The sequence below is a fragment of the Triticum urartu genome, chromosome 7, assembly GCF_003073215.2.
Source record: "Triticum urartu cultivar G1812 chromosome 7, Tu2.1, whole genome shotgun sequence".
Taxonomy (NCBI): domain Eukaryota; kingdom Viridiplantae; phylum Streptophyta; class Magnoliopsida; order Poales; family Poaceae; genus Triticum; species Triticum urartu.
The window spans coordinates 75,638,772-75,665,195 of record NC_053028.1 but is presented as its reverse complement, the minus strand read 5'-3'; positions in this window follow the sequence as shown (position 1 = coordinate 75,665,195).

Genomic DNA, 26,424 nt, shown 5'->3' with positions numbered 1-26,424 from the left:
GCTCTTGGCGTTGATCTTGGGGACCTTCTTGGCGGCGGCTTCGGGAAGCTCTGCCGGAAAATAGTCACCAGAAATCAACTTCCTCTTCTTGCTCTGTCCAGTTGATGGCGTTACAGACGGTTGAGTCAGCTTGAGCACAAAGATCCCTGGTTCCACAGGTAACTTAAGTGCGGCGCACTTTGATAGGCCATCGGCAATGGCGTTCTGAGCTCTTGGAACATGCTCCATCTGTAGGCCGTCAAAGTGCTCTTCTAGCTTTCTCACTTCGTCGACGTAGGCTTCCATCAACGGACTCTGATAGCTCTTGTTCACTTGGTGGACGACAAGCTGCGAGTCACCCCTGACAATGAGCTTCTTGATCCCAAGGTCTGTCGTGATTTTGAGACCGGCAAGCAAGCCTTCATACTCTGCAGTATTGTTTGTTTCTTGCTCCTTGGGAAAGTGCATCTGGACTACGTACTTGAGGTGCTCTCCAGTGGGTGCGACAAGCAGCACGCCAGCGCCGGCGCCTTGCAGCGAAAAGGCACCATCAAAGTACATCAGCCACTCTTTGCTTGCTTCCTCGGCGGGGATGCTCGTTTCTGGAATTTCTTCATCTGGTGTTGGCGTCCATTCTGCTATGAATTCTGCCAATGCTCTGCTTTGGATAGTTGAAGTACTCTCAAACTTGAGGCCAAAGCTTGACAGTTCCAGTGCCCACTCAACAATCCTTCCTGTCGCTTCTGGATTCTGTAGTATCTTCTTCAGCGGAAAACGAGTGACAACTGTGATCTCATGTGCTTGGAAGTAATGCCGCAGCTTTCTCGAGGCCATGAGAAGGCCGAAAAGCAATTTCTGCACGCCAGAGTACCTTGACCTAGCCCCCTGCAGAAGGGAACTGACAAAGTAAACTGGGCGCTGTACCATTCTCTTCTGTATCTCCTCGCGCGTCTGCGCAGATCCATCCTTGTCGGGACCAGAGCTTGTCGGGGAAGCCCCCTGCTTGTCGCTGGATGCGCCTGCCGTGGTTGCTGGCTCGTCATCTGCCTCTCTCTCTGCTACTAACGTAGCACTAACCACTTGATTGGTTGCCGCTATATACAACAGGAACTTCTCTTGTGGCTTAGGTGCGACAAGTGTTGGAGTGGAGGACAGGTATCTCTTCAAGTCTTGCAGCGCAGCCTCCGCTTCCGGAGTCCATTTCATTGGACCTGCCTTTTTCAATATTTTGAAAAATGGCAGGGCGCGCTCAGCAGACCTAGAGATAAACCTGCTGAGAGCAGCCACGCAACCGGCAAGTCTTTGTACATCCTTGACGCGCTTTGGTGCTTCAATCTGCTCAATGGCCTTGATCTTGTCGGGATTGGCTTCGATTCCCCGCTGAGACACGAAGAACCCGAGAAGTTTTCCGGAGGGGACTCCAAACACACACTTCTTGGGGTTGAGCTTGAGGCTGATCTTGCGTAGATTTGCAAAGGTCTCGTCTAAATCTTGAATCAGAGTTGCCTTGTCCTTGCTCTTGACCACTATGTCATCCATGTAGGCTTCCACATTTCTGTGTATTTGTGGATCAAGGGCGACATGGACTACCCTTGCAAATGTTGAACCAGCATTTTTTAAACCGAAAGGCATTCGTATGAAACAGTACGTGCCACATGGAGTGATGAATGCGGTCTTCTCCTCATCCTCTTCTGCCATGAAGATCTGATGGTATCCTGAGTATGCGTCAAGAAACGAAAGCAAGTCACATCCGGCCGTGGAGTCAACAATCTGGTCAATGCGCGACAAAGGAAATGGGTCTTTGGGACAAGCTTTGTTAACATCGGTAAAGTCGATACAAAGTCTCCATTTCCCGTTCGCCTTGCGCACGACTACAGGATTGGCCAACCACGTAGGATGGAGCACTCCTCTGACAAGGCCTGCTGCTTCCAACTTCTTGATCTCTTCTGTGATGAATTCTTGGCGCTCCACTGCTTGCTTCCTGACCTTCTGCTTGACGGGCCGCGCATGAGGACAAATGGCAAGATGGTGCTCAATTACTTTCCTGGGAACACCGGGGATGTCAGACGGTTGCCATGCAAACATGTCGACGTTCGCCCGCAGGAAAGCAATGAACGTGCTTTCCTATTTAGGGTCGAGAGTGGCACTGATGGTGAAGGTACCACCAGTGCCGTCCTCCTTGGCGGACACCTTCTTGGTCTCTGGCGGAGCTGCCATTGTCTTCTTACACTTGCCGGTGGAGCTCGATGGTGTGTCCTCGATGGCAGCGCAGCACTCCGAAGAGGTGCGCTTGCCGGAGTGGGCATCAAAACTCTTGCCGGACTTGGTCTTCTTCTTCCCCCCGGGAGCTTCAACGGCAGGTGACTTGCGATCTGTTGCGGCTGCCGCTTCCCGGTAGATCTTGTCGGCGCAGATAAGAGCATCCTTCTTGTCGCCAAGGACAGAGATGACGCTTATCGGGCCTGGCATCTTCAACATGTTGTATGCGTAGTGAGAGGCTGCCATGAACTTGGCGAGTGCTGGACGGCCGAGTATCCCATTGTAAGGCAATGGAAAATCGGCAACGTCAAAAGTGACCCTCTCAGTCCTGAAGTTCAGCTCGCTGCCAAATGTTACTGGCAACGTGACCTTCCCCTTCGGCTTTCTCCTTCCGGGGTTGATTCCTTGGAATGTGCCGGTCTCTTCAAGCTCGCTGTCAGGGATCTGGAGTTTCTGGAGTACAACGGAGGAGATCAGGTTCAAGCCGGCCCCGCCGTCAACTAGCATCTTAGTGACCTTGAGGTTGCGGATAGTTGGTGATACCAACATCGGCAAGCACCCGATCGCAGTTGTGCGATCAGGGTGGTCCTCAATATCAAAGATGATAGGCGTGTTGGACCATTTCAGAAGATTGCGTGACTCGACAGGTGGTTCCGCCGCATTGACTTCCCGCACCCACTGCTTGAGTTGGCGGTGCGAAGTATGCAGAGAAGCACCGCCGTCAACACACAAGACCTCTGTGGCTTTCTGGAACTCCTGCTCACTGGTCTCGACACCATCCATGTCTTCGTCGTCATCGTCATCTTCATCCTTGTCGCGGCCACGGGGAAGTCTGTCTCCTTGCCGCTGCTTGGCCTTGCCGCGGCGTCCTCCCCGGCCGGCGCGCTTCTTGCCGGATTCTCCAGCGCCTCCTTGGGCCCTCTCCTTGTCGCGTCGCTCGTATTCAGCCTTTTGCTGCTGGACAAGCTGCTCGACCTTCTTGCAACTCTGGAGGTCATGGCCCTTGGTGCGGTGGATCTTGCAGTACTGCTTGTCGGTGCCGTCCTGCTTGTCGGCGACCGCCACAGTCTGGCAGTTGGTGCATTCGGCAATCTCCTTGCCGGGCTACCAGCTTTGGCTTTTTTGGCGCCACCTTCGTTGCCGGACTGCTCAATGACTATCACATCTTTGCCTTTCTTCTTCCTGTTGTTCCGCCGACGGTTTTTCTTTGCCGGGGCAGCATCCTCGCTGTCAGATCCTCCTGCTCCTGTATTCTCTCCGGGGAGTTTCCTCCCTTCCTCAGCACGTGCACACTTGTCAGCCAGGGCATACAGCTCACTGACGTCTCTGATCTTGCACATCGCCATCTCCTCCCGCATCCTGCGGTTACGCACGTTCTGATGGAACGCGCTGATGACCGTGGCAGGGTGGACATCTGGGATGTTGTGTTGTACACGGCTGAATCTCTGAATGTACTTGCGCAGGGGCTCTCCTTCCTTCTGGGCGAGCAGATGAAGGTCACTCTCTTGGCCATGAGGTTTGTGGCCGCCTGTAAAGGCGCCGACAAACTGATGGCATAGGTCTGCCCAGGAGGATATGGAGTCGTCCGGCAAGTGCATGAGCCAGGACCTGACGTTGGGCTTGAGCACCAGCGGGAAGTAGTTGGCAAGGATCTTGTCGTCCCGCCCCCCGGCAGCCTGCACCGCGATGGTGTAGATGCTGAGGAACTCCGACGGATGCGACTTGCCGTCGTACTTCTCTGGTACGTCTGGCTTGAAATTCTTCGTGCTGGGCCACTGGACTTGCCGCAGCTCACGAGTAAACGCAGGGCAACCTACCGCGTACGGCAAGTCGCCTGGTTCCCCTGGCGCATGCATGTCGACAAAGGGCCCAGCACGCTAGTCCGATTGACGTCGCGCTTCTCTTCGGCGCTCGATGCGAGTACGAGCGTCTTCTTGCTGTCGTTCGTGAAGAACTTGGCGCTGATCGCGACGAGCTTGTGGATCTGATGACGCAGTGGAGTCGCTGTCGAGGTGGATCCGGCGAGTCGGCGATCTTGGCCTTCGGGGCGGAGAGTGCACAGTGGTTGCACCCCCACCGGTCTTGTCGCCACCGGCTCGTGCCTGGTTGACTTGCTGCGGCTGCGACGTGCTCGGCTGCCGTTGAGTGTCGCCGTTGGCGAAGCCGATGAGACTCTGAATGGTGGCCCTCCAGTCATCAATCTTGTCTTCCGTTGGAGGGTAGTCCAGGAGCAGTTGAGCTCGCGCCAAAGCTTCTGCTGTAGTGGCGGGTGGCGGTGGCGAACGGTGCGAGGAGCGGGATATGCTCGGACTTCTAACTATGTTAGAAGGAGCAGTATCCCGTCCAGGCGACCGTGCCTCGCTCGTGCCAGCATGTTGGCGTGCATGCTGGTCTTGAGCACTCCGAGATCCACCAACTCGATCTTGGTCCAGCAAACGCATGGTACCGTGAGTACCATGACGCTGCCGGTCCCGCGCCTCCTAAGATGGGCGCGGTGCATGTACGGACGCCGAGGTCTTGGAGTGCGCCCGATCGTTGTGGGAGCCGGCTACGCCGCCGATGGGCAGCGCAGCCTTGTCCTTGGACCTGGCAGCACCGTGAGCTCCCTCGTCGACGCCCGTTCTTCCGCCGGCGTCTGCCCCATCAGCCGTTTGCTCCGGCGGTGGTGGGTTCGGCACGGACGGAGCGGCCGCCTCCGAAGCCTTCTTCTTCGACGGCATGTCGATGAAGATGATGAAGATCTAGCTCGTGTGAACGCCGGATCTGGTTCACACGACCTCGACTCCCCCTACCTGGCGTGCCAAAGATGTCGGGGGACTAACCCACGAGCACCTATGGGACCGGCGGACCGAGTCCCTTTCGATTCGGCGGGGGCGAGGGTCGCACGAAGAGCGGATCGAGGCGAAGCACACGAGCAGTTTACCCAGGTTCGGGCCGCACGGATGCGTGAAACCCTACTCCTGCTTTGTGGTTTGTATTGAGTTCTTGCTCGGGAGCGCGGAGTGCTACAGTACACACCAGCAGCTAACGAGACCGAGCGTGAGTGTTCTCTTCCTCCTTTCCCTACGTTGCGCATGGGCCTCCTTTTATATGCTCAAGGGGTCACCGACAGGTGGCAACGTAGACAAGGGTAAAAATGGAAAGGTGTTGCGGTTGGTACAGCTACCTGCTACAGTGTATCATACCTAACCCTGACGGCAGGGGACAAGGGCATTAAATGCCCGTCTGCGTCGCCTAAATAGTGCAAAAGGGACCGTCAGGGACGCCACCGCTCGCCACGATGGCAATCTTGTCAGCGCCGCTTACCACCGCGCACCGCTGGCTGCACAGCCTCCCGCCACGTATGCCTGGAAGGGTCCCAGAGCGACACGTTGGTGGATGTGCTGGAGCGCGGACACAGAGTGGTGGCTTGCCGCGGCAAGCGCCTTGCCGCGGTCGTTGTCTTGTCGCGTCCGGGAGCTCGCCGCTCACCGGGCCTTGCCGGGACGCGTGGCGCGTCGCGGCAAGTTCCTTGAGATGCCTTGGTTGGCCTTCCCGGCAAGCTCCTCTTGCCGGGGTCTTGTCTCCTTGGCCTGGATAATTTGTCCTTGAATGGCTCCAAAGGAACCACGGAGGACCTTGGCGGTCACCCGGCAAGCCTTGCCGCGGGATGCTGCGACTGCCCGTGCACAAGTTCGGGATACTAGGGTACCCCTACTCTAGTACACCGACAGATCTGCCTAGCCTGCTACAGCCCGGGTTCCCGGAGTCCTGTGCCCAGTGCTACAGCCCGGATTCGCACGCTGCCTGACGACAATGCTCGATGTTGATTCATGTATGCCTGTCCCCTAAAGTTAGTGCCACTTTGGGTTCACGACTAGTCATTGTCGGCCGGGGTTCTTCTGTCATATGGATGCTAGCGACACTATCATATACGTGAGCCAAAAGGCGCAAACGGGTCCCGGGCCATGGTAAGGCGACACCCGTGGGAATACCGTGCGTGAGGCCGCAAAGTGATATGAGGTGTTACAGGCTAGATCGGTGTGACTTAGAATCAGGGTCCTGACAAGAGCAACCAAGACCGAGAAGATTCGTTAGAATTTCATAACCAGACCTTTCCCCCTTAGTCCCCCTCTTAAATCTCGGGACGAGATTTCTTGTAGTGGAGGAGAATTATGATTCCCGGATAATTAAGCTACAGTGATCCTTTGCTAATGATGCCACGTCACCTTGATTATAGTTGCTAATCTCTAGTTAGTTCAAAACCGATTCAAATTCAAATTCAAAATCAGCCAAACAATAAAAGTTTTCAATTATTAAAACTAAAATGTTCGGAGTGAACCAACTATTGCATAGATAATTATGGTGAAGAAACCACACCTTTATAAAATGTTTAAATACCCTTAGGTGAATAAAACAGTAGCAAAACCCAATATTTAAATACTTTTATAATTAACAAAATACTAAACTAAATTGTTTTGGGGTAAAACCTTTGGTTGTAGTGGGTTTTAATGTATTACTAAATTAGGGATCATTTTAATATTAGATAAAAACTAAATGAAAAAGAAACTAGAAATAATACAGAAAAGAGAAATAAATAAAAAGTAAAAAGAAAACAACACAAAAAGAAACCCCCCTAACCCCTGGGCCCCAGCCCAGTTGCCGGCCGGCCAGCCCAAAAGGCCCAACCAGCCACTACTAGGGAAAAGCCTATACACAGAATCTTACCACCAGCACGCTTTAAAATAAGGCGCTGCTGCTAACTAGCAGTAGCGCTCGCGCACAAACCTCGCTGCTGAAATGAATGTATCAGTAGCGCGGCCACTCTAAGAAGCGCTACTGCTATAATTGCCACGATACCGCCGCGAGGCTAGTTCTAGTAGCAGCGCGCTTGTGAAGAGCGCTACTGCTAGGGACCATAGTAGTAGCGCATTTACACAATAACCGGTACTGCTAAGTTTACTAAAAAATTTAGTCCCACCTCGCTTCGTGAAGAGAGTTTGTACCACCTTAAATATGTTATTTCTCAAACTTTCACAACCACTTGGTCTTCATTGAACTCTATGTGTAAAATTTGTGGCCGCAATATGAGTCTTCAGCAGTTCCTAAACTGGTGAGGACTCATATTGACAAATCAGATTGTACACAAAAAGATCATTGATGATCAATGTATTTTTTATGTCTATTTTTACATGCTGACACATAGCAGTAGCGCGCACTTTGTGAAAGGCGCTACTGCTAGGTCATTTAGCAGTAGCGCCTTTTGCTATAGTGCACTACTGCTAAGCCATTCCATCTCCCCCACTTTCCGACCTATCCGATCCACTCACACTCAAACTCACTCGATCTCCCCTCAACCCCCCACGCCGGTCCTCCCCCGTCGCCCCTCCTCCGATCTGTGCCGCCGCCACCTCCTCCTCCTCGCTGGACTCGGTATCAGCCTCCTCCTTCGTCCTCCCTCTAGTCGCCGCTGGTCGGCCCCTCCTCGCTCTGCCTTCCTTCTCCGTCCTCCCTCTACTCGCTGCCGGCTGGCCCCTCCTCGCTCTGTCTTCCTCCTCCGTCCTACTCTCTTCTCCCTCCTCCCTCCTCCATCCACAACCCCTCCTCCCTACTACATTTTCATTTAGTAGGCTAGTTGATTTAGTTCATTTAGAACATTTTAATTTAGTTGATTTAGTATGTAGTTGATTTACTTGATTTAGAACATCTTGATTTAGTTGATTTAGTAGGCTAGTTGATTTAGTTGATTTAGTAGGCTAGTTGATTTAGACCATTTTGATTTAGTTGATTTAGTATGCTAGTGGATTTAGTAGGCTAGTTGATTTAGTTGATTTAGTATTCACCATTTTATTGTTATTTTTCTGTACATGGATAGGTAGATGCTTTTGTTTTTTTGTAATAAGTTATTTTTTGGCAAAATGTAGGTGCCAATTTAGTTAAATTTGCCACTTGTTTTTTTAATCAATTATCTTAGGCAATAGGGGCCAGATGAGATGAAATGTCTTGGTAGTTGGTACCCTTATTTGGTAGATATTTGTGAAAAGTTTTTTCGGCAATAGGTGCCACCGAAATGCTTTGTCCATAAAATTGCTTCTCGCGGAAGAACCAAAAATATCACATGCTACTGTTTTTCTTTCCTGTGAAGTGAATCGTTAATCCTTTGCTCATATTGCTTTAGGAAAATGGCGCCACCACCACCATCACTATGTCGACTGTGCAAGTCAAGGTGCACCAGCAGCCTTGCAACTGGCAAGCTGTTCGGCATCTACTTCTAGCCGAGTTTTCGTCATGCGGCGATAAGAAATTAGATGAAATGTAACAACTATTTTATTTTTAGTGTTGGCATTACTGCATTGTGTCATTTTGCTTTTTTTACACAGATCGTCCCATGCAATGTGAGGTTGAAACTCAACAAGCTGACAGGAGACACTGTGACATTTGAGGCTCCTGGGGGCCGTACACTATGGAGGTCGAGAAAGGATGCAATATGTCGCAGATTGGAGGAGATTGATGGGCCCATTTCCTTGCCCACATGCGTCTTACTGGTGGTGAGTTGATCAGCTTCTCCTTCAGAGCAGAAAGACCCAAGCTGGCTGTCATTTATCTCAACCTGGTGGAAGATGACGAAGATGATGAAGATGGTGAAGATAATGAGGACCCACTCGATGAAGATGATGAGAACCCACTTCATGAAGCCATCATAGCTCAAAGAATGAGGCTGAGCGAGGAGGAGGAGGTGTGCAACCTATGGGACATAATTCCGCCACGTGATGACTTTGTCGGGGTGCCATTCGTGACCCGCCTGACATGTACCATGGTCGATCGGCATGAAATGATATGTTATACGTACTGCCTGTAGTAATTTGATGATATATATATGCTTTATTGTTATACTTACAAATGCAAATTATTCGATGATATGCTTAGTAAATCCGATGATATGCTTAGTGTAGGGTCCAATGATATGCTTTGTGGAATCTAGTCGATGATATGCTTTAGTGTAGAGTCTTATCACATGCTCTTATTAGTGTAGAATCCAATGAACTATTAATAGTGTAGATAATCCATATATACTTATTAGTAGAATTCATGATTAGTTAGTACAAATGCATAGTACCGTGTCTTTTGATATTGTAGAAATCTAGACATAATGGAAATATATTTGCAAGAGTATGTGCGAGGCTATTTATTAATTGATATGTTTTTCTTATTCAGAAATTGCCAAAGAACCTATCTGTGAGTTGTGGTATCGAGCCTGATGAAGAAGGCTCAGCTGGACTACGCCTTACCGCAAGGGGCTCCATCACCACCTGTACTTACCGCATGGACACAGACGGTCGCACACACTTAAACTCGGTTGGGTGGAAGAGATTCCTCATTGACAAGAATCTTCGTGTTGGACAGGCCATCCTAATTACTATCAGGAACACCCACCGCCCAGGCTTGAGGATGATGATCGTCGTCGATATCATCTAGAACTACATGTGTGTGTGGCTATATCATCTAGAACTACATATGATGATCGTCGTTGATAATATGTAGAACTACATATGATGATCATCGTCGATATTATCTAGAACTACATATGATGATCGTCGTCGATATCACCTTGTACTGCTTGAGGATGCATGTTGAGTATATATGAAATTATTACCTAGTATCTATAATGCTTTATGAAATTGATATCTAGTAGTACCTAGTATCTGGAAATTGTTGTTTATTGAAGCTGAAACGGGGTAGGAAGCCGGGGAAAATGATGAAACATATAGCAGTAGCGCGGGGCAAGAAAATCGCTACAACTAATTAATAGTAGCGCGTTCCGAAAACGCGCTGCTGATACAAGCCAGAGTAGTAGCGCGTGTACAGACCGCACTACTAACAGTTAGCTGTAGCGCCTTATTGGTAGCGCGGCTGTCCGTGCTGCTGATAGCCCCCAAACCCGCGCTACTACTAGGGTTTTCCCTAGTAGTGAGCTGAGCCCACCCGCACCCCATAACCTCCCTCACACCCCCCCGCTCTCCCACCGACACCACCCCACTCGTCCCCACCCGAAATATCTTCCCCCCTCTCCCGATTGGATCGGGATCGGGAGGAGACCGCACGCCGCCGAACGCCGTCGCCGCCCGGAGCCTGCCTGGACCTCGCCGGACTGCCTCCCGCCTCTGCTCCCCGCCGCCTGCTAGCGCGCCGCCGCCCTAGCACGACTCCGGCGGTTCCTCCGGCCGCCGCCCCAGACCATCGTCCCGCTCCGTGCTGCTCCCAACCCCGGCTGTGCTGGCCAACGGCCTCCCCGCTCGTCGCGCTGCTCAGGCCACCGTTGCGGTCGGCACCTCCCCTGGTGGCCTCGTGCCGGCACGCGGGCGCACGCGCCCGTAACCTCCACCCGCGTGCCCGCTATGGCCCCTGTGCTATGGCACGTGGGGCCTGCCTTGGAACGATTTAAAAAAATAATTTAAAAATAATTGAAACAATAATAATAAAAATAATTAATCAACTAAAGAATTAATTAACTTAATTAATTTTGATTAATTAAACTAAACAACTAATTTAGCTAATTAATCAGGATTAGTTAGTCTAGTCAATGACGAGCGAGACCCACATGTCAGTTTGACTAGTCAACACCCCTGTTGACTGCTGACGTCATGCTGACGTTAGCAAACACTGTTCTGGATAATGTTGATTTAAATAATTAAATAAATCCTAAAATTGATTTAAATCTTTTCTATACCTACTAATAAAGCAATGTGCGTTTCTCCAATTTTTTCATCTGTTCACCGCCGAAACATTTTTTTTTCTATCCGAGCTGGTACTAAACTTTTGTATGATAGTTTGTTAGCAAAGAAAAACGATTTGTGCAGAATTTCGTAGTGGGCCGCGCGTGTTATGGCCCAGTAAATTCAGCCCGCGTTTTCCTGCCCAAGCAGCAATAAAACAAATCATATTACCTGCACGGTGCGGCAAATAGTTTAATCTACGCACAGAGCGCCCAAGACATGGCGGCCCACTTTTTTTTCTGCGTTCTCTTTCATTTTTTATTTTTCTATTTCTTTCTCTTTTTATTTTCTCTTTTCCCCATTCCAAGTCTATTTTTTACATTTTTCTAAACTTCAAGATTTTAAAAAAGTTCGTAATTGCAATTTTTATCCAAATGTCGTAAAAAGCTACGAATTACAAAATGTTTTCCTATTTTATAAAATGTTTGGAATTTCATTTTAGTTCCGTCGTAACAAATTTGTTCAAATTTTAAAATTATTCTCATGTTTTCAAACATCTTTTTATTTTTCAAAATTGTTCCAAATTTCAAATATTATTCTGGTTTTAACGATTTGTTCAAAAATTGAAACTAATATTTCCTTCCGTTCACCGTTAAATTTATTTTTCTATCCGAGTTGGTACTAAATTTTTGTGCGTCCGTCTCTGTTTTTTATTAGCAACCCAGATTTTCGTACTTCGGCTGCACACGCTGTGGCCCAACCAAGCCACCCCAGTTATTTGCCTCCACACGAAGCTAAAAAACTGTACTTGACGCCCTGTGCGGTAGATAGTCAGAGATTTGCACAAGATGCCGAAACTGTGCCGGCCCGTTACGTTATTCCTTCCAAATATTTTTTACCTTATTTCTTCAAAAACTTTTGAAATAAAGTTAAGAAATTTATATTTTTCAAATTTTTGAAAAATGTTCAGACTTACAATAATGTGTTCCTGTTTTTATGAATGTTTTAAAATAAATCTCGTACCGAATTGTTTTTGAAATTCAGAACATATTCAATTTTTCCCCAAAACTGTTTGTGTTTTCAAAATTGGTTTGGATTTTGAAAAAAATAAGTTTAAAAAATATTCCAAATTTGAAAAATATTCTTGTTTTAGTAAAATATTCAGAAATTTAAAATAATGTCCGCGTTTAAAATACATTTTATAAAATTGTTCTGGATGTTCAAAACATGTTCCATTTTCAAAAGTCAGTCACAACTTAAAAAATGTTTGTGTTTTCATAAAATGCTCATGTCTTCAGAAAATGATGTCGTTTAAAAAAATCATTTTTTTTCAAAATGGACGAATATGGAAAACATTATTCCTAATTTCAAAACATATTCACTTTTCCAAGAATATTCGGCAATTCATATTTTTAAGAAAATCTATCTTTTTATAAATCTGACGTTATAGTATTTTCTTAAATATTCGCGAGGGCCATTGGTTAGCAGTAGGTATTTGTTGCCATGGCCAGCAGCACGTGGTCGAGTCTTTAAGATCATGCGTTCGATCGTTCAACCCTTCATTTTTTCTGAATTATTACTCGTGCCTTGCAAACAAAGGTCATTTCGGTGCCTGCCACTAGCTGGTTCAGACGCGATTGGTTGTGCGTTCCACACACTATTTGACGCAACTAGCGTCATATACTAGCTCCACGCAGCTGCCCCAAGAAAAGCAAAAATATACGTATAGATTTAGTTTCAACCATTCCACACGTAGTTCCTCATTTTTTTGGCTTATCCCCAACTGGGCCTACCACACATTTCTTTTTCTGTCGCGCTCACAAGCAGCAAAAAATTAAGGGCGCGATGGGATTGAACATGAACCTTCCCTATTGTGTCAACGGAGAAAGCCAACTCAGCTAGCTTGCAGTTATGATAGGAATAGTCCCACCTTGGAATTTTATACTAAATCACACCGGTTTTTATATGTTGTTAAGTTGTCTGGAAATAAAAAGGTTGTGTGAGAATAAAGAAGTTGTCTCAACACTAGTAGAAAACAGGGCTATGGTCCAGGCCGGCTCAGCCCATTAGTCCCGGTTCAGTCTAGAACCGGGACTAATGTGAGCATTGGTCCCGGTTCGTGCGGCTAAGGCATTAGTCCCGGTTCACTCAGGCCCTTTAGTCCCGGTTTAATACATGAACCGGGACTAAGGGGTGCGATGACCTTTGGTCCCGGTTCGCGCCTTAAACCGGGACTAAAGATTAGACCTTTAGTCCCGGTTTGAGGCACGAACCGGGACTAATGAAAATGGGACCTTTAGTCCCGGTTCGTGCCACGAACCGGGACTAAAGGTCTCATTTTCAAACTCTACCCCCCTGTGGATCGCCTTTTCAGTTTAAAAAAAAAGAAAATAATGGAAATGTCAAAAAATAAAAGAAAATAAGTTTCTCATGTGATATGTGGTCTAGTTGTTGGGAAAATTTGCAAATGTGAATTTTGACTTTATTTGCCAAATCTCTATGAAATTTGTAAAAATGGGCATAACTTTTGCATACTAACTCGGATGAAAAAGTTTTTTATATGAAAAATCATCTACTCGAAAAGTTACATCCAAATTTAACCAGGGGTATCCCCGTTAAACATTTTCAAAATCCTCAAAAACCTAATAGAAAAAAAGTTACGGGGCTTTTAAGATCTAGAGTGGAAAAAATTGAAAAATATTCAAACAGTGGGCAAACTGTGGTCAAACAATGGTCAAACTAATTATTCTAGAATATTAGTGTTACTAAATAATTATTTTAGTTATTTCAATTTTGGTCAAATCTGGTCAAACTGTGGTCAAACTGTGGTCAAACAATGGTCAAACTAATTATTCAAGAAATATTAGTGTTACTAAATAATTATTGTTTTTTAAAACAATAGTTTCAAACTCAAATAGTGAAATGTGTCACTTCATGCTCAAGCAAAATTCCTGAAGGTTAATAGGATTGACATCTTACTATTGTCAGGAAAACAACAAGTGCAGACTTGGAGCGAGGGAGAATAGAACCTGGAAGTTAAGCGTGCTCAGGTTGGGGGAGTGGGAGGATGGGTGACCGTTCGGGAAGTTAGATGATTTGGAATGATGAGGGGTGATTAGAGGATAAATTGAGAAGTGATGAGGGGTGGTGATTACAGACTAGAGGTTAAAATAATTCAGAAGTTTGAAAATAAAAAAAAATTCAAAAAAAAAATTTCAAAATTTTTTTTCAAAAAAAAATCATAAAATTTTCCTTTAGTCCCGGTTGTTGTTACCAACCGGGACTAAAGGTGGAGCTCCACGTGGCCGTGCCCTTTAGTCCCGGTTCTGGATTGAACCAGGACTAAAGGGTCAGGGCATTAGTACCGACACTTTAGTCCCGGTTCAGGAACCGGGACTAAAGGCCCTTACGAACCGGGACTATAGACCCTTTTTCTACCAGTGCAAAAATCATGTGCAGAACGCGGTACTCCACAAATTATTGCCGGAGCTAACTTGTACGTGCCAATAAAAAACAATATGCTGGTTGGCTATAGCCTATAATTGAAAAAATTGTGGGCACATGCTAATACAAGAAAATATGCTGGTTTTTCTCTAATTAATAAAAAAAATGTGGGTACGTGAGCGCAAAATTAGCCGAAGAGAATAAACCCTGATAATAAAGGGACATTCATGCCTGCTTATGTGCTAATTATGCTAATCAAACAAAATTTATGTACTGCAATTAGTAATCCATCCAGTTACATCGTCGTAGGAGAGAGTGGTCAAAGCAACCGTGCCTTGAAGGTCGCTGCGTAGCAACCAAATAAGGACGCAACCACAACTCTGAGATGGAGGCGGACCTGGAGGAAAAAGAGGCACCAGTTGGGTGGTCGCCACCACGCCGACCAACCCTACTATTATCTAGATCTTGCGGGCCGACGATAGCAGGAAGGAGGATAAGCGACAATATAGATCGTGCGTTGTGTTCACATAGAGGATGTGGAACAATCTGTTTGGGGATGTGGGGAATGCTGATAAATTATTTTTCTCCCCGTTGCAACGCACGGACATATATATATATATATATATATATATATATATATATATATATATATATATATATAGGTAAAATAGATGGGGCACCTAGGTGCCCAGACACCTTGATTGTTTTGGAAACCATGGTATATTTAATTTGTTTCCTAACTATTCTTCATGCAAGACTTTTCATGCTTACATTTTATTTTTATTTTTTAAATATTAGACATGCAAGACTTGCCATATAATAAATTGTATTAATGTTGATTTGTTTTGAACTGTCGCGGGTGTCTAATACGTGTATTTTTGTTTCCTAATACGGGTATCTAATACCTACCACCAAAATTATATATATATATACACAGATACCTATATATATTTAATAATTTATTTTTGGAACTATTACATTTTGTTCGTATGTATGTTTCTAATATATATTCAATATATCATATGACTAATGTATGATACCCACGCTATAATATACCCTACGGCGATAAGAGTGAAACATACCTCCTATTTATTTACCCAATTTATCGTATACCCTAATGTCCAAATTGTACATATATACCTATTAGGTATATATTGGATATACCTATGGTATCTTATACCAAATGGATGTTCGTATGTCTGTTTCTAATGAATTAATTTCCAAGGTATATGGCATTTAAAAAAAATTAAGACCGGGTCATACCCATGGTCTCATATACCTAATATATTGTATACCTATTGTAAAAAAAACATTTCCACGGATGAGTACAACGTACCTTTTACTAATATATATATGAAAAATGTCTTCATACGCATTAATTTCTTATTTGTGTCTCTCCTATTTCTATTAATAGCCGTCAAATATGGAATGTTGCCATGCGTGGAATTCTCTTTCCTATTTGCTACTACTACATAATTATAGCCTTGCATGCTACTAATGGTTCATATTTATGGTAGTTATTCTGCCATAATTATTTCCAAATCAGTCAATTGTAATGTAATACATGAACATGCATCTAAATGCAATCGAGCGGTCGAAAGGCTAGGAGCCTGGGCACCTAGGTGTCCCAAACTGCGTGTGCGTGCGCGCGTGCGCGCTCTATATGATTTAATTTATGTAGCTCTTTGAAGTCCGACCTTTATTTTCGAATGTTCGACGATTCCTCAAAAAACAAGTGGTCAGAAACAATGTATATGACTATTTTAAATCATGCCTAGGTTTATAATTTTTGTAGCAGACTTACTTGCAAATTATATTTGCAACACCGACAATAGTTTGGTTGACGGAGGAGGTGACTATAGGCGAGGCGCTAGCCGATGACACCTAATCGACGCGGCCGAGCACTAATGCTGACTATCTCCTCCCATTATTGACGGTCGCCGCCCACATCGTTTCACCGACAAAAGGTTGAACTACCACCGTCGACGATGTCAGGAAGGAGAATAAGCGACAATATAGATGACGCGTTGTGTTCACATAGAGGACGTGGAAGAGTGTGTGCGGGGATGTGGGGAATGCTGAGATATTATTTTTCTCCCGTTGCAACGCACGGGCATATTTCCTAGTAAAATTAATATAAAATAAACCGTAACTCGGATGGAAAAACTTTGTACATGAAAGTTGCTCAAAACGACGAGACGAATCCGGATACGCAGCCCGTTCGTCCGCCACGCATCCCTAGTGTCGGGGATATACCCCGCGGCGTAAACCGGCCGGAACTTTAACCCGTCCGGACTTGGCGGTTTACTTGAGACCCGGCTGAAACTTGACGATTCACTGGTGACCCGTTTCGACCTGGCAGTTTATAATTCATTGGTAATCCGGCAGGCGGGTCAGAGGAGCGAGAAGACCCAGTGGCCCAACGGGCGGTTCATGAAGGCCGGTTCATACTATGATGGGCCGGTTTAAGGAGAAAGGCATGACAAATATTTACCTTACAAGGAGTTAAGACCAGGACTTGTATCCGGTTTATATTAGAGATAGACTAGTCCTAATCCTAATAGGACTCCACATGTAACCCGCCCCTTCAACATATATAAGGAGGGGCAGGGCTCCCAAAAGGGGAGAGGCTAGAGGCAAGAAACAATCTTAGGGCTAGACACAAAGAGGAAAGCCGGTTTACGGCGACTCCCTCGTGATGATAATGAGACCTAGCCTCAAACAGCATGTAGGGTTGTTACCGGATGATGTTTCCCGGAGCCCGAAGCTGTCTAAATCCCTGTCTTGTGTTGCGTCTCTCGATTCCGCTCAACCCCTCTCAAGCTACCACATAGATGCGTTGGCCTCGCGACTAAGTCCTGACACTAAGGACATCTGCCGTGACAAAACCACGAAAGTTGGCGCCCACCATGGGGCTTGCGCATGATGGTGTTGAGTTCTTGGAGGGATCTCTCCCAGGGATCAAGAAATTTTGCATTTTTTCCGGATGAGCCGGTTTGAAGGGATTTGTATCAACTTCAAGTTCATCAGTCCAGATTTAAGATCGGTAAAGATTGAAGGTTCAAGAAATTTAGGGTTACAACTGGTCCGTCGCTGCTGTCGGGCAATCTGCCGAAACAAACGGCGATAGAATTTTAATCTTCATGTCACTGTGCAATCGGGTGGATGCGGTCAGTTTTTCTCGGCGGGCTGTGCGCAACATCTAGCAATCCATCAAGCTGTCAAATCACCACGTCGATGAGACCGTCAACTTCCGTTGGAGTCTGATTGAGCACAGTACAAGTTACGGAGCATCAACTCGTAGCTACTGGTGCTATTTCTTTCAACGTTACAACGATCCGAAGTCTGATCGATGTTTGGAGTACCGCCTGCAAGAGGCCGAGACTGACAGGAGTCCTGTATAAGTCACCGAGACCGACAAGTTCTTGCTGCCGACTCAACTCGTACACAGCGGTAGAGATTGATTCTTGTGCGGCCAGTCTTGGAGAATTACGAGGAGATCAACCAGTATTGCTACATAGTACATGCACGTGAAGCCAGTCGGCATGAGGCCAGATTTGCAAAAAAAAAGAGTCAACAGGGGAGAGGAGGTCATGGACTCGAACTTCTGTAGCCGTGTCCCATCTCGCCATCACCTTGCCTTGCCTCCAAACTGCCGCAGGCAACCGCGGCCAGCGCGCCGCCGACACCACAACTAGTCATCGCCTCAATCTATCATTTCTACTGCGACCGCCGCATCAGATCGCCACCGTCACGTCTACGGCCTCGCCTGAGCCGCCTTGTTCCACTGCTATGACCCGCCGCCTTGGGGCCCCTCAGTGTTAAGATGTCAAGCCGCCGCCGACGAGCTGCCGGTTGTTTCTTCCGCTGTACCTTGAGCTTTCACCTCTGCTGCTGTGGCCGGGGCTCCGCGTCAAGCCGCCGTCGCTTAATTCGCCTTTGCTGACTGCCGTGGTCGCCTCCGCTCCTGTGCCTCTGAGCCGCCCCACGCTAAGTCGCTGGACTTTGCCGTGTCTCATCACCTCGCTTCTGCCACAAACCGCCGGGTCCCTCCGCCGGGTCACCGCGCCCCGCCTTGGCCGCCCAGCCAGTTCCGCCTGGCGCGATGCGGGCCGCCTTGTCCTACCGGAGCCTCTACTGAGTCGCCGCCCGTTTTCTGCTGCACCTCCGCTGGATACTGCATGGCCATGGCTCTGCTCTCCGATTTTTCTTCTAGGAGCGCCTCGCCTATTATGAGCACAATCAACTGTTGAACACACGAATTTTGCATAGGTGCATAAGGGAAAGCAGCAGAAGCACTGGCTCTGGCGGGTGTCGCAATAAAGTAAAATGAGCTGATTTTCAAAAGAGATGCAAGAAAAAGGGGCGTCGTACAAGTAGCCTGCTTGTGGAAACACAATTGATGGTGTTGTTTGACAAAACAAAGTTCAGATGCAGTCAAGCAATGAGAAATCAGATGCTATAGCAAGTAGCAAAAGTCAACACTTGGATCTGTCCATGCTCTTCGCGGGAATATGACTGGCTTATGGAGCTGGCTAGTTCAAAGAAAATTTTCTCGGAACATATCAGGTGATATCCATCTAAGTCTATTTTATTAAACATATTATTTTCATCAAAGAACAATTACTTTGGTATGTATATTTTAATGTGTACCAAAGGTGGTGCCGTGTTGTGCCTATGAAGTGTACGTCAGCACCATCACGCACCTGCGTCTACGCCCGCTTACTGATGGAACAAGTGTGCGCAAGTCGTCGCCTGTGCAGCTTAATCTACATCAACCCGTCGGAGCCGCGTTGAGTCGCCCTTGCCGTTTTGAGCCGCCGGGGTTATATTAAGTCGCCGGTCTGCCTGAGCCGCCGGAGCTATATTGAGCCGCTGGTCTGCCTGAGCCACCTCTGTCGCGATAAACGGATCATCCGTCGCCCAAACAAATCAGGTGATATCCATCCAAATTTGATTTATTAGCACATATTGTTTTGGTCAAAGAACAAGTTTATCTTTGCCTTGGTGTGCAATATTGTTTATGCAGGGCAATTATTTATGACAAAAAATGATATTATACCTCGGAGGTGGAGGCACGCCAACATCTTTTGGCACGGGTGGTCGTCGTTACTCAACGAACTCCCATGCCGGTTTACAACGCCGTGGCCGTCTCTCACGGCCGCACCGGTTCGCGACGACACAGACAACTCGCCCGTCCACCCTCGCGGCCGGTTCACGCGTCCGCGCCGGTCTACAACATGGAGGACAATTTGCTCATCCGCGCCGGTTTACAACACCGGCCGGCTCATCTGCTTAGCTCCCGCGGCCGACTTACCTGCGGGTAATTTCAGCTTCACCCGGTGATCGTCAACTCCGCGGTGATAATCTCTGACCTGACGCATCAGGTGAAATCCATCCGGTATATATATATATATATTATATTACTTTCTTTTTAAAAAAAGAGGAGCCATTACTTTGTCTTGCAAGTTCTTCAATGTAGGACAAATTAAATCACAAAGCTTTGAAGCTCTCAATATCCGGTTTAACATCCGGTTCAAGAAGAATTTATCTCTTGCAAAAAGTTAAAAATTGCCAAGAGGACCTGCTGCCATGATGCGCGGTTCAAACATGGGTATCCCGCCTTACTGGCCTGACATATTATTGATCACATGGGGGCTTCTGCTTCATAAAGCGGGGTCTCTGGTCTTTTACATCATGTGTGGTTACACGAAGTTGTTCTAAAGCGGCCTCCGGTTTACCCCTTGAGTTTGCTTTTTAAAAGCATTGTGTTATATCACTTGGAGGATTGGTCGTGTCCGAACCAATACCATACCTCTTGATAGGAGAAAGCCACCAGATCACTTGGGGACTTGGTCACGTCTGAACCACTCATGCCTCTTGATCGGCCTAAGGCCACAGAATCACTTGGGGGTTTTGGTCGAACCCGAACCATTACCATGCCACTTGGTCGGCATAAATGCCACGGTTTTATTTGGGGACCTGGTTGACTAGAACCATAGTTACACCTAACGGGAGCTTGGTCGTGTTCGGCCATGGTAACGCCATTTCATCAGCTCAAATAAACCTTTTTTGCAAACGGTTTTGTCATTGCACTTGATTTACACTTTTCTTTGAAGGGTTTTTTGCTTTTTATTGCGTTTTTTAAACTGACAAAGTTTTTTAACCAATCAATTTACGGAACACAGTTCACGTCAATCCGGAGACTATTTGCTCGGTTTGATCCTTGTTGTTAACATCCTCTTATGGAGTAACACGGTGTTTATCACAACCCGACACGGTTTTATTATAAACCGGCACAATATAGAAGGAGTTATCAGTACTCAAGATTTGGGTTATCACCCTTACTACAAAAAATTGGTAAAACCAACGATGTGATTCAATGTCACAGGTATGATATATTTCATATTTGATTATTCTAAATGCAGCCTTGGTTATAAACCCAGGTTATATGTTGGGCATTATGACCCTTCCGGTGGTGAACCGCCAGGACACTTTAAACTTGTTGTATGCAGAAACAGGTTGAATAAAGCATGATTATAAATCACCGGTGTTTATTAAACCGGTAGTATGATCCGGTGTTTATTAAACCGGCCTGGCTTTGGACTATAAGTCGCCAGTATATATTTGGATTGCGCCATTGGAATCATGCGCTTATAAATCATCGGGTTATATTATTCAAATAGCCAAACTTGGCTGAAATTTCATTATGATATTGAATGAATAAGGTTTTCATAACGGATTATATTATCTTGAATAGCCAACATGGCTGGATTTTTAAGGTTTTCAAAGTCGCTATAGCGCAATGTCTATTATTTTATCAAAGGATATGATTTATTCTACAATGGAAGAAATAGTCCCGAGTCGCTGCAGGCTTACAACCCGGCACTTGGGGGCTACATTATTCAAATCGAGATTACATGCAAGTCTCATGTCGCTGCAAGCATGCATCATGACACTTGGGGGCTAATGCAAAGTCATTTTTACTAGTCTTATCGAAGACCCGGCTCATCATATTATAATGAGCCGGCCCTTGGGGGCTACCAATTGTTCCTGTCAACAATTCAAGGTACACAAGTTTTCGTCCATAATATTGAAGGATTCATTGCTCAATTGGTAAAGCACAAAACTCTTAACCTTGTGGACGTGGGTTCAAACCCTACGATGGAAGCTACATTATAAGATGTTATTTTCATTGAAGTATATATCAAGTCCCGGTTCAGTATTATCTTACTAAGCCGGCCCTTGGGGGATACACTGATTGAAGTTTTTATAAGGCAATTACAAGTCCCAGGTTGCTGCAAGCATGACAACCCGGCACTTGGGGGCTACATATATGGAGTCTTCAGTTTTCACTAGTGACTGAGATGAGCAACATGGATTTCTTCAAAGTGGCAGTAATTATATGGAAGCAAGTCTCAAATCATCACTTTGTTCTGTTCAAAGCTTGGGGGCTACAGGTAATATGGATATAAGGGGGAAATATCTTCTAAATTTCAGTTTTGAGCTAACCAGATTGACCTGGTGTCTGCAACAATCATGAACCGGCGTTGGCAACAATCATGAACCGGCGTTGGAAACAATCATGACCCGAAATTATCAGTTTTTATAACCCAACAATTTTGGTAATATTAAACTGGCAAGTTTTAGATCTTCAGACCGGCTGAATATCAGATGAGTATTTCAAGACCTATATTTCTTAAACTGGCGCTTTGGAAGCCGACTCAAGTGGATTATTCTTCACAATATTTTCCTATGAGAAACCAACGTCAGCAATTTGAGTATGAGGCTGGTTATTGATCCGGATTTTCTAGAAGGAGGAAATGACAAGGATTTAAGGATGATCAGGTGCCGGTCTACGAGAATTCTTAATCCGGAGCACAACCTGTCAAGTTGGTTCTTGTGTTTATTTTGCAGCATAAGTTTACCATGGATAAATCCAAGCTAAACTTGGGGGCTAATGTCGGGGATATACCCCGCGGCGTAAACCGGCCGGAACTTTAACCCGACCGGACTTGGCGGTTTACTTGAGACCCGGCTGAAACTTGATGATTCACTGGTGAGCCGTTTGGACCTGGCGGTTTATGATTCATTGGTAATCCGGCAGGCGGGTCAGAGGATCGACAAGACTCGGTGGCCCAACGGGCGGTTCATGAAGGCCGGTTCATACTATGGTGGGCCGGTTTAAGGAGAAAGGCATGACGAATATTTACCTTACAAGGAGTTAAGACCAGGACTTGTATCCGGTTTATATTAGAGATAGACTAGTCCTAATCCTAATAGGACTCCACATGTAACCCGCCCCTTCAACATATATAAGGAGGGGCAGGGCTCCCAAAAGGGGAGAGGCTACATGCAAGAAACAATCTTAGGGCTAGACACAAAGAGGAAAGCCGGTTTACGGTGACTCCCTCGTGATGATAATGAGACCTAGCCTCAAACAGCATGTAGGGTTGTTACCGGATGATGTTTCCCGGGGCCCGAAGCTGTCTAAATCCCTGTCTTGTGTTGCGTCTCTCGATTCCGCTCAACCCCTCTCAAGCTACCACATAGATGCTTTGGCCTCGCGACTAAGTCCTGACACTAAGGACATCTGCCGTGACAAAACCACGACACCTAGCATAGCAAACACGCAAATTTCCCCCTCCAATTCATCTGTCCGAAAATGCAAAACCCCGGGGATATTTTACCGGATGTTTCCCCCCTTTGCCGGTACCACCTCATACCGCGTTAGGGCACCCCTAGTACAGCGTATTGTCATGTTATGCCTTGTGATGCTTTGATTGCACTATTATTTATTGTGTTCTCCCCCGTTACTTCTTTCCGATAGACCCCGAGACTGCTGCCGGTACCCCTGTTGTCGACTACGGTGATGACGACCCTTCTTGCCAGAGCAACCAGGCAAGCCCCCCCCCCCTTGATCACCAGATATTGCCTACTCTTCTTTCTACTGCTTGCATTAGAGTAGTGTAGCATGTTACTGCTTTCCGTTAATCCTATTCTAATGCATAGCCTGTCATTGTTGCTACAACTGTTGATACCTTACCTGCAATCCTAAATACTTAGTATAGGATGCTAGATTATCATCAGTGGCCCTACATTCTTGTCAGTCTGCCATGCTATACTATCGGGTCGTGATCACGTCGGGTGTTGATCACGGGTAAATACATACATATATACATACTATTTAGGTGGTGACTAAAGTCGGGTCGGCTCGTTGAGTACCGGCAAGTGATTCTGATGTGGGGGATGAAGGGGCAGGTGGCTCCATCCAGGTAGTGGTGGGCCTGAGTTCCCGACGGCCCCGACTGTTACTTTGAGGCGGAGCGACAGGGCAGGTTGAGACCACCTAGGAGAGAGGTGGGCCTGGCCCTGGTCGGCGTTCGTGGATACTTCAATTAACACGCTTAACGAGATCTTGATATTTGATCTGAGTCTGTCTACTGGCCTATACACACTAACCAACTACGCGAGGAAATTTATGGGCACTCGACGTCGTGGTATCAGCCGAAGCCTTCGTGACGTCAGCGATTGAGTGGCGCGCGCCGGGTTGGACTGGAACGCCTGCTCTTGTATAAGGGAGGCTAGGTCTGCTCGCTGGCCGCATTCGCAACGTGCAGGTGTGCAATGGGCGATGGGCCCAGACCCCTGCACCATAGGATTTAGACCGGCGTGCTGACCTCTCTGTTGTGCCTAGGTTGGGTTGCGACGTGTTGATCTTCCGAGGCCGGGCATGACCCAGGAAAGTGTGTCCGGACAAAGGGGATTGAGCGTGTTGGGAAATGTGGTGCACCCCTGTAGGGAAGTTAATCTATTCGAATATCCGTGATCTTCGGTAACAGGACGACTTGGAGTTGTACCTTGACCTTATGACAACTAGAACTGGATACTTAATAAAACACACCCTTCCAAGTGCCAGATACAACCCGGTGGTCGCTCTCTAACAGGGCAACGAGGAGAGGATCGCCGGGTAGGATTATGCTACACGATGCTACTTGGTGAACTTACCTTCTGCTCTCTTCTACATGCTGCAAGATGGAGGTGGCCAGAAGCGTAGTCTTCGATAAGGACTAGCTATCCCCCTCTTATTCCGGCATTCTACAGTTCAGTCCACATATGATACCCTCTTTCCATTTGATACCAATGCATACATATGTAGTGTAGCTCCTTACTTGCGAGTACTTTGGATGAGTACTCACGGTTGGTTTGCTCCCTCCTTTCCCCCTTTCTATACCCGATTGCTGCGACCAGACGATGGAGCCCAGGAGCCAGACGCCACTGTCGATGACGACTACTACTAATCGAGAGGTGCCTACTACTACGTGCAGCCCGCTGACGACGGCCAGGAGTAGTTTAGGAGGATCCCAGGCAGGAGGCCTGCGCCTCTTTCGATCTGTATCCTAGTTTGTGCTAGCCTTCTTAAGGCAAACTTGTTTAACGTATGTCTGTACTTAGATATTGTTGCTTCCGCTGACTCGTCTATGATCGAGCTCTTGTATTCGAGCCCTCGAGGCCCCTGGCTTGTAATATGATGCTTGTATGACTTATTTTATTTGTAGAGTTGCGTTGTGATATCTTCCCGTGAGTCCCTGATCTTGATCGTACACGTTTGCGTGTATGATTAGTGTACGGTCAAATCGGGGGCGTCACAATAGATCTTGATGCCCAATATATAAGCAGCTTCACTGAGGTCTTTCATTGAAAAACTCTTATTCAAGTATCCTTTTATGCTATCCAGAAATTCTATATCATTTCCAATCAACAATATGTCATCCATATATAATATTAGAAATGCTATAGAGCTCCCACTCACTTTCTTGTAAATACAGGCTTCTCCAAAAGTCTGTATAAAACCATATGCTTTGATCACACTATCAAAATGTTTATTCCAACTCCGAGAGGCTTGCACCAGTCCATAAATGGATCGCTGGAGCTTGCACACTTTGTTAGTACCCTTTGGATCGATAAAACCTTCAGGTTGCATCATATACAACTCTTCTTCCAGAAATCCATTCAGGAATGCAGTCTTTACATTCATTTGCCAAATTTCATAATCGTAAAATGCGGCAATTGCTAACATGATTCGGACGGACTTAAGCATCGCTACGGGTGAGAAGGTCTCATCGTAGTCAACTCCTTGAACTTGTCGAAAACCTTTCGCAACAAGTCTAGCTTTGTAGACAGTAACATTACCGTCAGCGTCAATCTTCATCTTGAAGATCCATTCATTCTCGATGGCTTGCCAATCATCAGGCAAGTCAACCAAAGTCCACACTTTGTTCTCATACATGGATCCAATCTCAGATTTCATGGCCTCAAGCCATTTTGCGGAATCTGGGCTCATCATCGCTGCCTCATAGTTCGTAGGTTCGTCATGGTCAAGTAACATGACCTCCAGAATAGGATTACCGTACCACTCTGGTGCGGATCTTGCTCTGGTTGACCTACGAGGTTCGGTAGTAACTTGATCTGAAGTTTCATGATCATCATCATTGGCTTCCTTACTAATTGGTGTAGGTGTCACAGGAACCGGTTTCTGTGATGAACTATTTTGCAATAAGGGAGCAGGTACAGTTACCTCATCAAGTTCTACTTTCCTCCCACTCACTTATTTCGAGAGAAACTCCTTCTCTAGAAAGGATCCATTCTTAGCAACGAATGTCTTGCCTTCGGATCTGTGATAGAAGGTGTGCCCAACAGTTTCCTTTGGGTATCCTATGAAGACACATTTCTCCGATTTGGGTTCGAGCTTATCAGGTTGAAACTTTTTCATATAAGCATCGCACCCCCAAACTTTAAGAAACGACAACTTTGGTTTCTTGCCAAACCACAGTTCATAAGGCGTCGTCTCAACGGATTTCGATGGTGCCCTATTTAACGTGAATGCAGCCGTCTCTAAAGCATAACCCCAAAATGATAGCGGTAAATCAGTAAGAGGCATCATAGATCGCACCATATCTAGTAAAGTACGATTATGACATTCAGACACACCATTACGCTGTGGTGTTCCAGGTGGCGTGAGTTGCGAAACTATTCCGCATTGTTTCAA